Source organism: Salmo trutta, chromosome 39, assembly GCF_901001165.1.
Source record: "Salmo trutta chromosome 39, fSalTru1.1, whole genome shotgun sequence".
In the NCBI taxonomy this organism is placed as follows: domain Eukaryota; kingdom Metazoa; phylum Chordata; class Actinopteri; order Salmoniformes; family Salmonidae; genus Salmo; species Salmo trutta.
This window is the reverse complement of record NC_042995.1, coordinates 12,343,504-12,353,503: the sequence shown is the minus strand read 5'-3', so window position 1 is coordinate 12,353,503 and position 10,000 is coordinate 12,343,504. Positions and strand designations below refer to the sequence as shown.

The 10,000-nt window shown below is 52.5% G+C and overlaps 1 pseudogene; it reads left to right on the top strand.

The window, feature by feature from the left end:
- The window catches only part of LOC115179257 (nardilysin-like), a 37,860-nt pseudogene that overhangs the window by 10,387 nt on the left and 17,473 nt on the right, over positions 1–10,000 (top strand).

Genomic DNA, 10,000 nt, shown 5'->3' with positions numbered 1-10,000 from the left:
CTTGTGTTTTAGGTTATTGTCCTGCTGAAAGGGGAATTTGTCTCCCAGTGTCTGTTGGAAAGCAGACTGAACCAGGTTTTCCTCTTTGCCTGTGCTTAGATCTATTCCGTTTCTTTTTATCCTAGTCATGCCGATGACAAGCATACCAATAACATGATGCAGCCATCACCATGCTTGAAAATATGAAGAGTGGTACTCAGTGATGTGTTGTGTTGGATTTGGCCCAAACATAACACTTTGTGTTCAGGACATAAAGTTTATTTCTTTGCCACATGTTTTTCAGTTTTACTTTAATGCCTTAATGGAAACAGGATGCATGTTTTGGAATATTTTTTATTCTGTACAGGCTAGTGTTGTGAAGTAACTACAATGTTGTTTATACATCCTCAGTTTTCTCCTATCACAGCCATTAAACTCTGTAATTGGTTTCCTTCCTCTCTGGCAACTGAGTTAGGAAGGACGCCTGTATCTTTGTAGTGACTGGGTGTATTGATACACCATCCAAAGTGTAATTAATAACTTCACCATGCTTAAAGGGATGTTCAATCTCTGTTTTATTTGTTTCTTTTTTTTTCGACTGAGGGACCTTACAGATAATTGTATGTGTGGGGTACAGAGATGAGGTAGTCATTCAAAAATCATGTTAAACACTATTATTCCATACAGAGTGAGTCCATGCAACTTATTATGTGACTTGTTAAGCACATGTTTACTCCTGATCGTATTTAGGCTTTTAGGGGTCGAATACGTATTTACTCAAGACATTTCAGCTTTTCATTATTAATTCATTTGTCAAAATGTCTAAAAACATAATTCCGCTTTGACATTATGGGGTATTGTGTGTAGGCCAGTGACACCAAATCTCAATTGAATACATTTTAAATTCAGGCTGTAACACAAAAAATCTTGGAAAAAGTCAAGAGGTGTGAATACTTTCTGAAGGCACGGTATGCGTTTGCATTATTAAAGGACCCGATCATATCAACATGGTCCAAATATGTAGAGAAAGAGAGAGGGTATCCTGATAGTTGTCTCTTCTCTCTCCAGATATCCAGCAGGAGTGGAGAGAGCGCTGGAACGGAGACTTTGAGCACAGCTCTGAGCTGCACCTCCCTGTCGAGAACAAGTTCATCGGTTAGTGTGTCTGTGTGTTTCTGTGTTGTGAACCTTCCTAATGTGTTTATATTTTGTGTCTTCCTTCCAGCGACTGATTTCAGCCTGAAGCAGTCTGACTGTCCTGATACTGATCTGCCAGTCAGAGTAACTGCCAATGACCGAGGATGCCTCTGGTACAAGAAGGACAACAAGTTCAACATACCCAAAGGTGTGTGTGTGTGTGTGTGTGTGTGTGTGTGTGTGTGTGTGTGTGTGTGTGTGTGTGTGTGTTAGGGCTGTGACGGTCAGGGAATTTTGGATGACGGTAATTGGCCAGCCAAATGACGCAATCTCCGTAATAACCGTTTGAATGGTAATACAAAAAATAGAACGGGCGTCCCCATTCAAGTCAACGATGGCATAATGGGTGGACTGGCAGCCATTGAGAGTGTACCCACAGGAGGGTTTACTCCGCCCAAAATCTGTCCGCAGAAATAACACCACGAAGTGAGGAATGTTTTTGTATGGAGGTCAATGAGAGAGTGTTGAATTTGGTGAACAAACAATGTAATTGCTATATTGCTACGTGAGGCTTATTTGATTCTGATAGATTTTTCGGAATGGTTAGGTGCACTGATATAAGTGGACGCATTTGACCAACTTTGAAAAAAAACAACTTTATATCAGAGTTGTGCCTGTTGTTCAAGTGGGACCATTCTGCCCTCTCATTGGCTAGAATGGTCCCACCTGAATGCATTTCATCTTTAAGGTATGTATTTCCATTGTTAGAGCAGTCACTCCACTATCTTGCCAATATAATTGAAAATCTTTGATTTAACTCAACTGACGTTACAAAAAAGACATTTCATTACATCATTTGAATGAACATTCTACATTACCATGGAAGTTATTGCATCACAATACCATGCAGCCGTTCCGAGTGTAACCAGGAGTTTACCAGTCAAATTGCCAGGGTAGGAGGTTCCAAGCATATAGATCCTCTTAAATGATTCAACAATGGACTAATGAAACAAATACCAAAAGATCGTTTTTGGGTGGAATTTTCCTTTAAGAGAATACGTGGACATTGAGGCCAGATTGGGTGTTTTATAAAGTAGTTACTTTGAAACACACAGTTGATAATTCTATGGTTCCAAGCCCGTTCTTTTCAATGTGTGCTGCTGTTTCCTAGGCAACCGAAGACTCGTTTGCTACAACACCTTGTTTCAACTAGGAGCAACGACGTTTCATCACGTTGTTTAGAGTACATGTTACAGCACAAACAGACTCAATCGCACAAATTCCAGGCCGTCCTCTTCATACCCCCCCCCAAAAAAATGATGGTTATTTTATTTTCATCCATACAGTAATTGTGCCAGCCCTAGTGTGTGTGTGTGTGTGTTTCGAAGTAACTACTTTATAAAACACACAATCTGGCCTCAATGTCCACGTATTCTCTTAAAGGAGAATTCCACCCAAAAACGATCTTTTGGTATTTGTTTCATTAGTCCATTGTTGATACAGTCACAAAATGTCAGCAGTTTATAATTAGCATCATACTGGCTGTATTTCTGTATTTTGAAAGTTAAATATCTTTAAAACATGATTGCTGACATGCAAAACATTTTGGGACTATATCAACAGAGTTGTTGCCTTAGTCTCTATCTGGTACAGCCAGTAGAAAACTGTTCACCCCTCTGAGCCTGGTTCCTCTCTAGGTTTCTTCATCGTCTGCTGATCATTTCTTCTTTTTGAACCTTTATTTAATGTATAAAGGGCTTTATAAAACACATTTGATTGATTGAGTTACGACATCAGTGAACAATTAAAATGGTCAATAGCTACACTCTTTCATTGATCTCTCGTTTCTACTCTCCTTCGCTGATCTGTCGTTTCTTCTTTCTCTCCTTCAGCGTACATCCGCTTCCATCTCATCTCTCCGGTCATCCAGCAGTCAGCCAAGAAGTAAGTCCAGGGTTTAGTTAGCCATTAGCCAACAATTGTTTCACAGGTAGAGATTGTGCTAAAATTGCTAGCCTCTCGAGAATGCAGCCATAGCTAGGAACTGTTTTACACAGTATTTTAATCCGGTTTCTCTCTGCTTATCTCCCTCTCTCATCCCCAACACCCCTTCCCCCCTCTCTCCACCCACCCCTTCCCAACACCCCTTCCCCCCTCTCTCCACCCGCCCCTTCCTCTTACTCTCCCTCTCTCCACCCGCCCCTTCCTCTTACTCTCTGCTCTCCCTCTCTCCACCCGCCCCCTTCCTCTTACTCTCTGCTCTCCCTCTCTCCACCGGCCCCTTCCTCTTACTCTCTGCTCTCCCTCTCTCCACCGGCCCCTTCCTCTTACTCTCTGCTCTCCCTCTCCTCCACCGGCCCCTTCCTCTACTCTCTGCTCTCCCTCTCTCCACCCGCCCCTTCCTCTTACTCTCTGCTCTCCCTCTCTCCACCGGCCCCTTCCTCGTTACTCTCTGCTCTCCCCTCTCTCCACCGGCCCCTTCCTCTTACTCTCTGACTCTCCCTCTCTCCACCGCCCCTTCCTCTACTCTCTGCTCTCCCTCTCTCCACCCGCCCCTTCCTCTTACTCTCTGCTCTCCCTCTCTCCCACCGGCCCCTTCCTCTTACTCTCTGCTCTCCCTCTCTCCACCCCGCCCCTTCACTCTTACTCTCTGCTCTCCCTCTCTCCACCCGCCCCTTCCTCTTACTCTTGCTCTCCCTCTCTCCACCCGCCCCTTCCTCTTCGCTCTCTGCTCTCCCTCTCTCCACCCGCCCCTTCCTCTTCCTCTCTGCTCTCCTCTCTCCACCCGCCCCTTCCTCTTACTCTCTGCTCTCCCTCTCTCCACCCGCCCCCTCCTCTTACTCTCTGCTCTCCCTCTCTCCACCGGCCCCTTCCTCTTACTCTCTGCTCTCCCTCTCTCCACCGGCCCTTCCTCTTCCTCTCTGCTCTCCCTATCTCCACCCGCCCCTTCCTCTTGACTCTCTGCTCTCCCTCTCTCCACCGGCCCCTTCCTCTTACTCTCTGCTCTCCCTCTCTCCACCCGCCCCTCCTCTTACTCTCTGCTCTCCCTCTCTCCAACCCGCCCCTTCCTCTTCCTCTCTGCTCTCCCTCTCTCCACCCCGCCCCTTCCTCTTACTCTCTGCTCTCCCTCTCTCCCACCGCCCCCCTTCCTCTTACTCTCTGCTCTCCCTCTCATCCACCCGCCCCTTCCTCTTACTCTCTGCTCTCCCTCTCTCCACCCGCCCCTTCCTCTTACTCTCTGCTCTCCTCTCTCCACCCGCCCCTTCCTCTTACTCTCTGCTCTCCCTCTCTCACCGCCCTTCCTCTACTCTCTGCTCTCCCTCTCTCCACCGCCCATTCTTCTTACTCTCTGCTCTCCCTCTCTCCCACCCGCACCTTCCTCTTACTCTCTTGCTCTCCTCTCTCCACCCGCCCCTTCCTCTTACTCTCTGCTCTCCCTCTCTCCACCCGCCCCTTCCTCTTACTCTCTGCTCTCCCCTCTCTCCACCCGCCACTACCTCGTACTCTCTGCTCTCCCTCTCTCCACAGGCCCCCTCTCCTCTTACTCTCTGCTCTCCCTCTCGTCCCACCCGCCCCTTCCTCTTACTTCTCTGCTCTCCCTCTCTCCACCGGCCCCCTTCCTCTTACTCTCTGCTCTCCCTCTCTCCACCCGCCCCTTCCTCTTACTCTCTGCTCTCCCTCTCTCCACCCGCCCCTTCCTCTTACTCTCTGCTCTCCCTCTCTCCACCCGCCCCTCCTCTTACTCTCTGCTCTCCCTCCTCCACCCGCCCCTTCCTCTTACTCTCTGCTCTCCCTCTCTCCACCGGCCCCTTCCTCTTACTCTCTGCTCTCCTCTCTCCACCGGCCCCTTCCTCTTACTCTCTGCTCTCCTCTCTCCACCGGCCCTTCCTCTTACTCTCTGCTCTCCCTCTCCCACCGCCCCTTCCTCTTACTCTCTGCTCTCCCTCTCTCCACCCGCCCCTTCCTCTTACTCTCTGCTCTCCCTCTCTCCACCCGCCCCTTCCTCTTACTCTCTGCTCTCCCTCCTCCACCGCCCCTTCCTCTTACTCTCTGCTCTCCCTCTCTCCACCGGCCCCTTCCTCTTACTCTCTGCTCTCCCTCTCTCCACCGGCCCTTCCTCTTACTCTCTGCTTCCCTCTCCACCCGCCCCTTCCTCTTACTCTCTGCTCTCCCTCTCTCCACCCGCCCCTTCCTCTTACTCTCTGCTCTCCTCTCCACCCGCCCCTTCCTCTTACTCTCTGCTCTCCTCTCTCCACCCGCCCCTTCCTCTTACTCTCTGCTCTCCCTCTCTCCACCGGCCCCTTCCTCTTCCTCTCTGCTCTCCCTCTCTCCACCGGCCCCTTCCTCTTACTCTCTGCTCTCCCTCTCTCCCCCCGCCCCTTCCTCTTACTCTTGCTCTCCCTCACTCCACCGCCCCTTCCTCTTACTCTCTGCTCTCCCTCTCTCCACCCGCCCCTTCCTCTTACTCTCTGCTCTCCCTCTCTCCACCCGCCCCTTCCTCTTACTCTCTGCTCTCCCTCTCTCCACCGCCCCTTCCTCTTACTCTCTGCTCTCCCTCTCTCCACCCGCCCCTTCCTCTTACTCTCTGCTCTCCCTCTCTCCACCCGCCCTTCCTCTTACTCTCTGCTCTCCTCTCTCCACCGGCCCCTTCCTCTTACTCTCTGCTCTCCCTCTCTCCACCCGCCCTTCCTCTTACTCTCTGCTCTCCCTCTCTCCACCGGCCCCTTCCTCTTACTCTGCTCTCCCTCTCTCCACCGGCCCCTTCCTCTACTCTCTGCTCTCCCTCTCTCCACCCGCCCCTTCCTCTTACTCTTGCTCTCCCTCTCTCCACCGCCCCTTCCTCTTACTCTCTGCTCTCCCTCTCTCCACCCGCCCCTTCCTCTTACTCTCTGCTCTCCCTCTCTCCACCCGCCCCTTCCTCTTACTCTCTGCTCTCCCTCTCTCCACCCGCCCCTTCCTTTACTCTCTGCTCTCCCTCTCTCCCACCCGCCCCCTCCTCTTCCTCTTGCTCTCCCTCTCTCCACCCGCCCCCTTCCTCTTACTCTCTGCTCTCCCTCTCTCACCGGCCCCTTCCTCTTACTCTCTGCTCTCCCTCTCTCCACCCGCCCCTTCCCTCTTACTCTCTGCTCTCCCTCTCTCCACCCGCCCCTCCTATTACTCTCTGCTCTCCCTCTCTCCACCGGCCCCTTCCTCTACTCTCTGCTCTCCCTCTCTCCACCGGCCCCTTCCTCTTACTCTCTGCTCTCCCTCTCTCCCACCGGCCCCTTCCTCTTACTCTCTGCTCTCCCTCTCTCCACCCGCCCCTTCCTTTTCCTCTCTGCTCTCCTCTCTCCACCCGCCCCTTCCTCTACTCTCTGCTCTCCCTCTCTCCACCCGCCCCTTCCTCTTACTCTCTGCTCTCCCTCTCTCCACCGCCCCTTCCTCTTCCTCGCTCTCCCTCTCTCCACCCGCCCCTTCCTCTTACTCTCTGCTCTCCCTCTCTCCACCCGCCCTTCCTCTTACTCTTGCTCTCCCTCTCTCCACCCGCCCCTTCCTCTTACTCTGCTCTCCCTCTCTCCACCCGCCCCTTCCTCTTACCTCTGCTCTCCCTCTCTCCACCCGCCCTTCCTCTTACTCTCTGCTCTCCCTCTCCCCCGCCCCTTCCTCTTCCTCTCTGCTCTCCCTCTCTCCACCCGCCCCTTCCTCTTACTCTCTGCTCTCCCTCTCTCACCGGCCCCTTGCTCTCCCTCTCTCCACCCGCCCTTCCTCTTACTCTGCTCTCCCCTCTCCACCCGCCCCTTCCTCTTCCTCTCTGCTCTCCCTCTCTCCCCCCGCCCCTTCCTCTTACTCTCTGCTCTCCCTCTCTCCACCCGCCCCTTCCTCTTACTCTCTGCTCTCCCTCTCTCCACCGCCCCCTTCCTCTTACTCTCTGCTCTCCCTCTCACCCGCCCCTTCCTCTACTCTCTGCTCTCATCTCTCCACCCGCCCCTTCCTCTTACTCTCTGCTCTCCCTCTCCTCCACCCGCCCCTTCCTCTTCCTCTCTGCTCTCCCTCTCTCCACCGGCCCTTCCTCTTCCTCTCTGCTCTCCCTCTCTCCACCGGCCCCTTCCTCTTCCTCTCTGCTCTCCCTCTCTCCACCCGCCCCTTCCTCTTACTCTCTGCTCTCCCCTCTCCACCCGCCCCTTCCTCTTACTCTCTGCTCTCCCTCTCTCCACCCGCCCCTTCCTCTTACTCTCTGCTCTCCCTCTCTCCACCCGCCCCTTCCTCTTCCTCTCTGCTCTCCCTCTCTCCACCCGCCCCTTCCTCTTACTCTCTGCTCTCCCTCTCTCCACCCGCCCCTTCCTCTTACTCTCTGCTCTCCCTCTCTCCACCCGCCCCTTCCTCTTACTCTCTGCTCTCCCTCTCTCCACCCGCCCCTTCCTCTTACTCTCTGCTCTCCCTCTCTCCACCCCGCCCCTTCCTCTTACTCTCTGCTCTCCCTCTCTCCACCGCACCTTCCTTAATTCTCTGCTTCTCCCCTCTCTCCACCGGCCCCCTTCCTCTTACTCTCTGCTCTCCCTCTCTCCACCCGCCCCTTCCTCTTACTCTCTGCTCTCCCTCTCTCCACCCGCCCCCCTTCCTTTACTCTCTGCTCTCCCTCTCTCCACCCGCCCCTTCCTCTTCTCTCTGCTCTCCCCTCTCTCCACCCGCCCCTTCCTCTTACTCTCTGCTCTCCCTCTCTCCACCCGCCCCTTCCTCTTACTCTCTGCTCTCCCCTCTCTCCACCCGCCCCTTCCTCTTACTCTCTGCTCTCCCTCTCTCCACCGGCCCCTTCCTCTTGCTCTCCCTCTCTCCACCCGCCCCTTCCTCTTACTCTCTGCTCTCCCTCTCTCCACCCACCCCTTCCTCTTCCTCTCTGCTCTCCCTCTCTCCACCCGCCCCTTCCTCTTACTCTCTGCTCCCTCCCCCCTCCCTCTCCCCTCCCTAGCCTGGTGTTATTTGACCTGCTAGTGAACATACTGGGACATAACCTAGCAGAACCAGCCTACGAGGCTGACGTGGCCCAGCTGGACTACAAGCTGTCAGTAGGAGAACACGGACTGGTTATCAAGGTCAAGGGCTTCAACCACAAACTGCCTGTGAGTTAGACCCAGACACACTGCACCACACGCCACGCCACACACACCACACTCACACACTCCCTCCTCTGTAGCTCCTGTTCCATCTGATCCTGGACCATCTGGCTGACTTCTCTGCCTGTCAAGATGTCTTCAATATGTTCTCTGAGCAGCTCAAAAAGACCTACTTCAACATCCTCATACGACCTGAGAAACTGGGCAAGTACGTCACGTGTGTGTGTGTGTGTGTGTGTCTATTTGTTGGTGTGTGTCCCACCTCACCGTTGTCTTCTCTCTCCCTCCCCCTCTCTCTCCCACTCACCAAACACACACTCTCAGGGACGTGCGTTTGTTGGTCCTGGAGCATGGTCGCTGGTCCATGGTAGAGAAGTACCAGGCGCTGGCAGACGGTGGTCTGACTGTAGAAGAACTGATGGAGTTCAGCAGAACCTTCAAGACCCAGCTCTATGCAGAGGGACTGGTGCAGGGGAACTTCACTAGCCAGGTGACTGGACCATGAACACACACACACACACACACACACACACACACACACACACACACACCCTTTCCACCAAACCCTTTGTATGTTTTCTGATGTTTATTAAAGTGTGATCTGTTTTCTCTGCAGGAGTCAATCCAGTTCCTGCAGTACGTCACTGAGTAAGTTTACACACACACACACACACACACACACACACACACACACATACATACATAACTGTCCTCTCTCCCTGTCAGTAAGCTGCAGTTCTCCAAGCTGCCAGCAGAGGTCCCTGTGTTGTTCAGAGTGGTGGAGCTGCCTCTGAAACAGCACCTCTGTAAGGTCAAAGCACTGAACAAGGGAGACGCCAACTCAGAGGTCACAGTCTACTACCAGGTACACACACACTGGTACAATTCATCTGTTCACCACTGACATTCATTCACTCTCTTCTCTTCCTCTCTCTCTCTCTCTCTCTCTCTCCAGTCTGGTCTGAAAAACCTCAGAGAACACACACTGATGGAGCTGCTGGTGGTGAGTACACCAACAACCATTCATCCCCTGACCCCTCATCCCTTCTTCCTCTCATCCTCTGACCTCTGTTGTTATTGTTGTGGTTCCAGATGCACATGGAGGAGCCCTGCTTTGACTTCCTCAGGACAAAAGAGACTCTGGGGTCAGTATCTGTCTTTCACTCTTCTGTCTCTCTGGTGACTAAATAGACCATGGAACCTCTGGAAAGAGTAGGAGTGTTAACCACAGTGTCCAACCTTCTCCAGCTTCCAATTGGCTCAGTCAACTTAAACCCCTCTCTCTCCCTCCGTCTCTCTCCTCCAGGTATCATGTTTATCCTACCTGCAGAAACACATCTGGAGTCCTGGGCTTCTCTGTCACGGTGGAAACACAGGCCACCAAGTTCAAGTGAGATCCTCATACTGATTGTGCACTGCAGTGATTTTGATGTGACCTTCCTGAGGCTAGAAGTACTCTCTCTTATGACCTGTAAACACCTCATAGTAATGACAGCGGGCTCTCTCTCTCCATCTCTTCTCTCTCTCTCTCAGTACTGAGCTGGTAGAGTTGAAGATAGAGGAGTTTCTGTCTTCCTTTGGAGAGAAGTTGAGTGCTCTGACTGAGAGTGCCTTCAACACACAGGTGTGTGTCTGACTATATCTGAGTGTACTGGAGTTTACTTGTTAAGCTGAAGGTGTGTGTGTGTGTACAGGTGACTGCGCTGGTCAAGCTAAAGGAATGTGAGGACACACACCTGGGAGAGGAGGTGGACAGGAACTGGGCCGAGGTCGCTACACAGCAGTATGTCTTC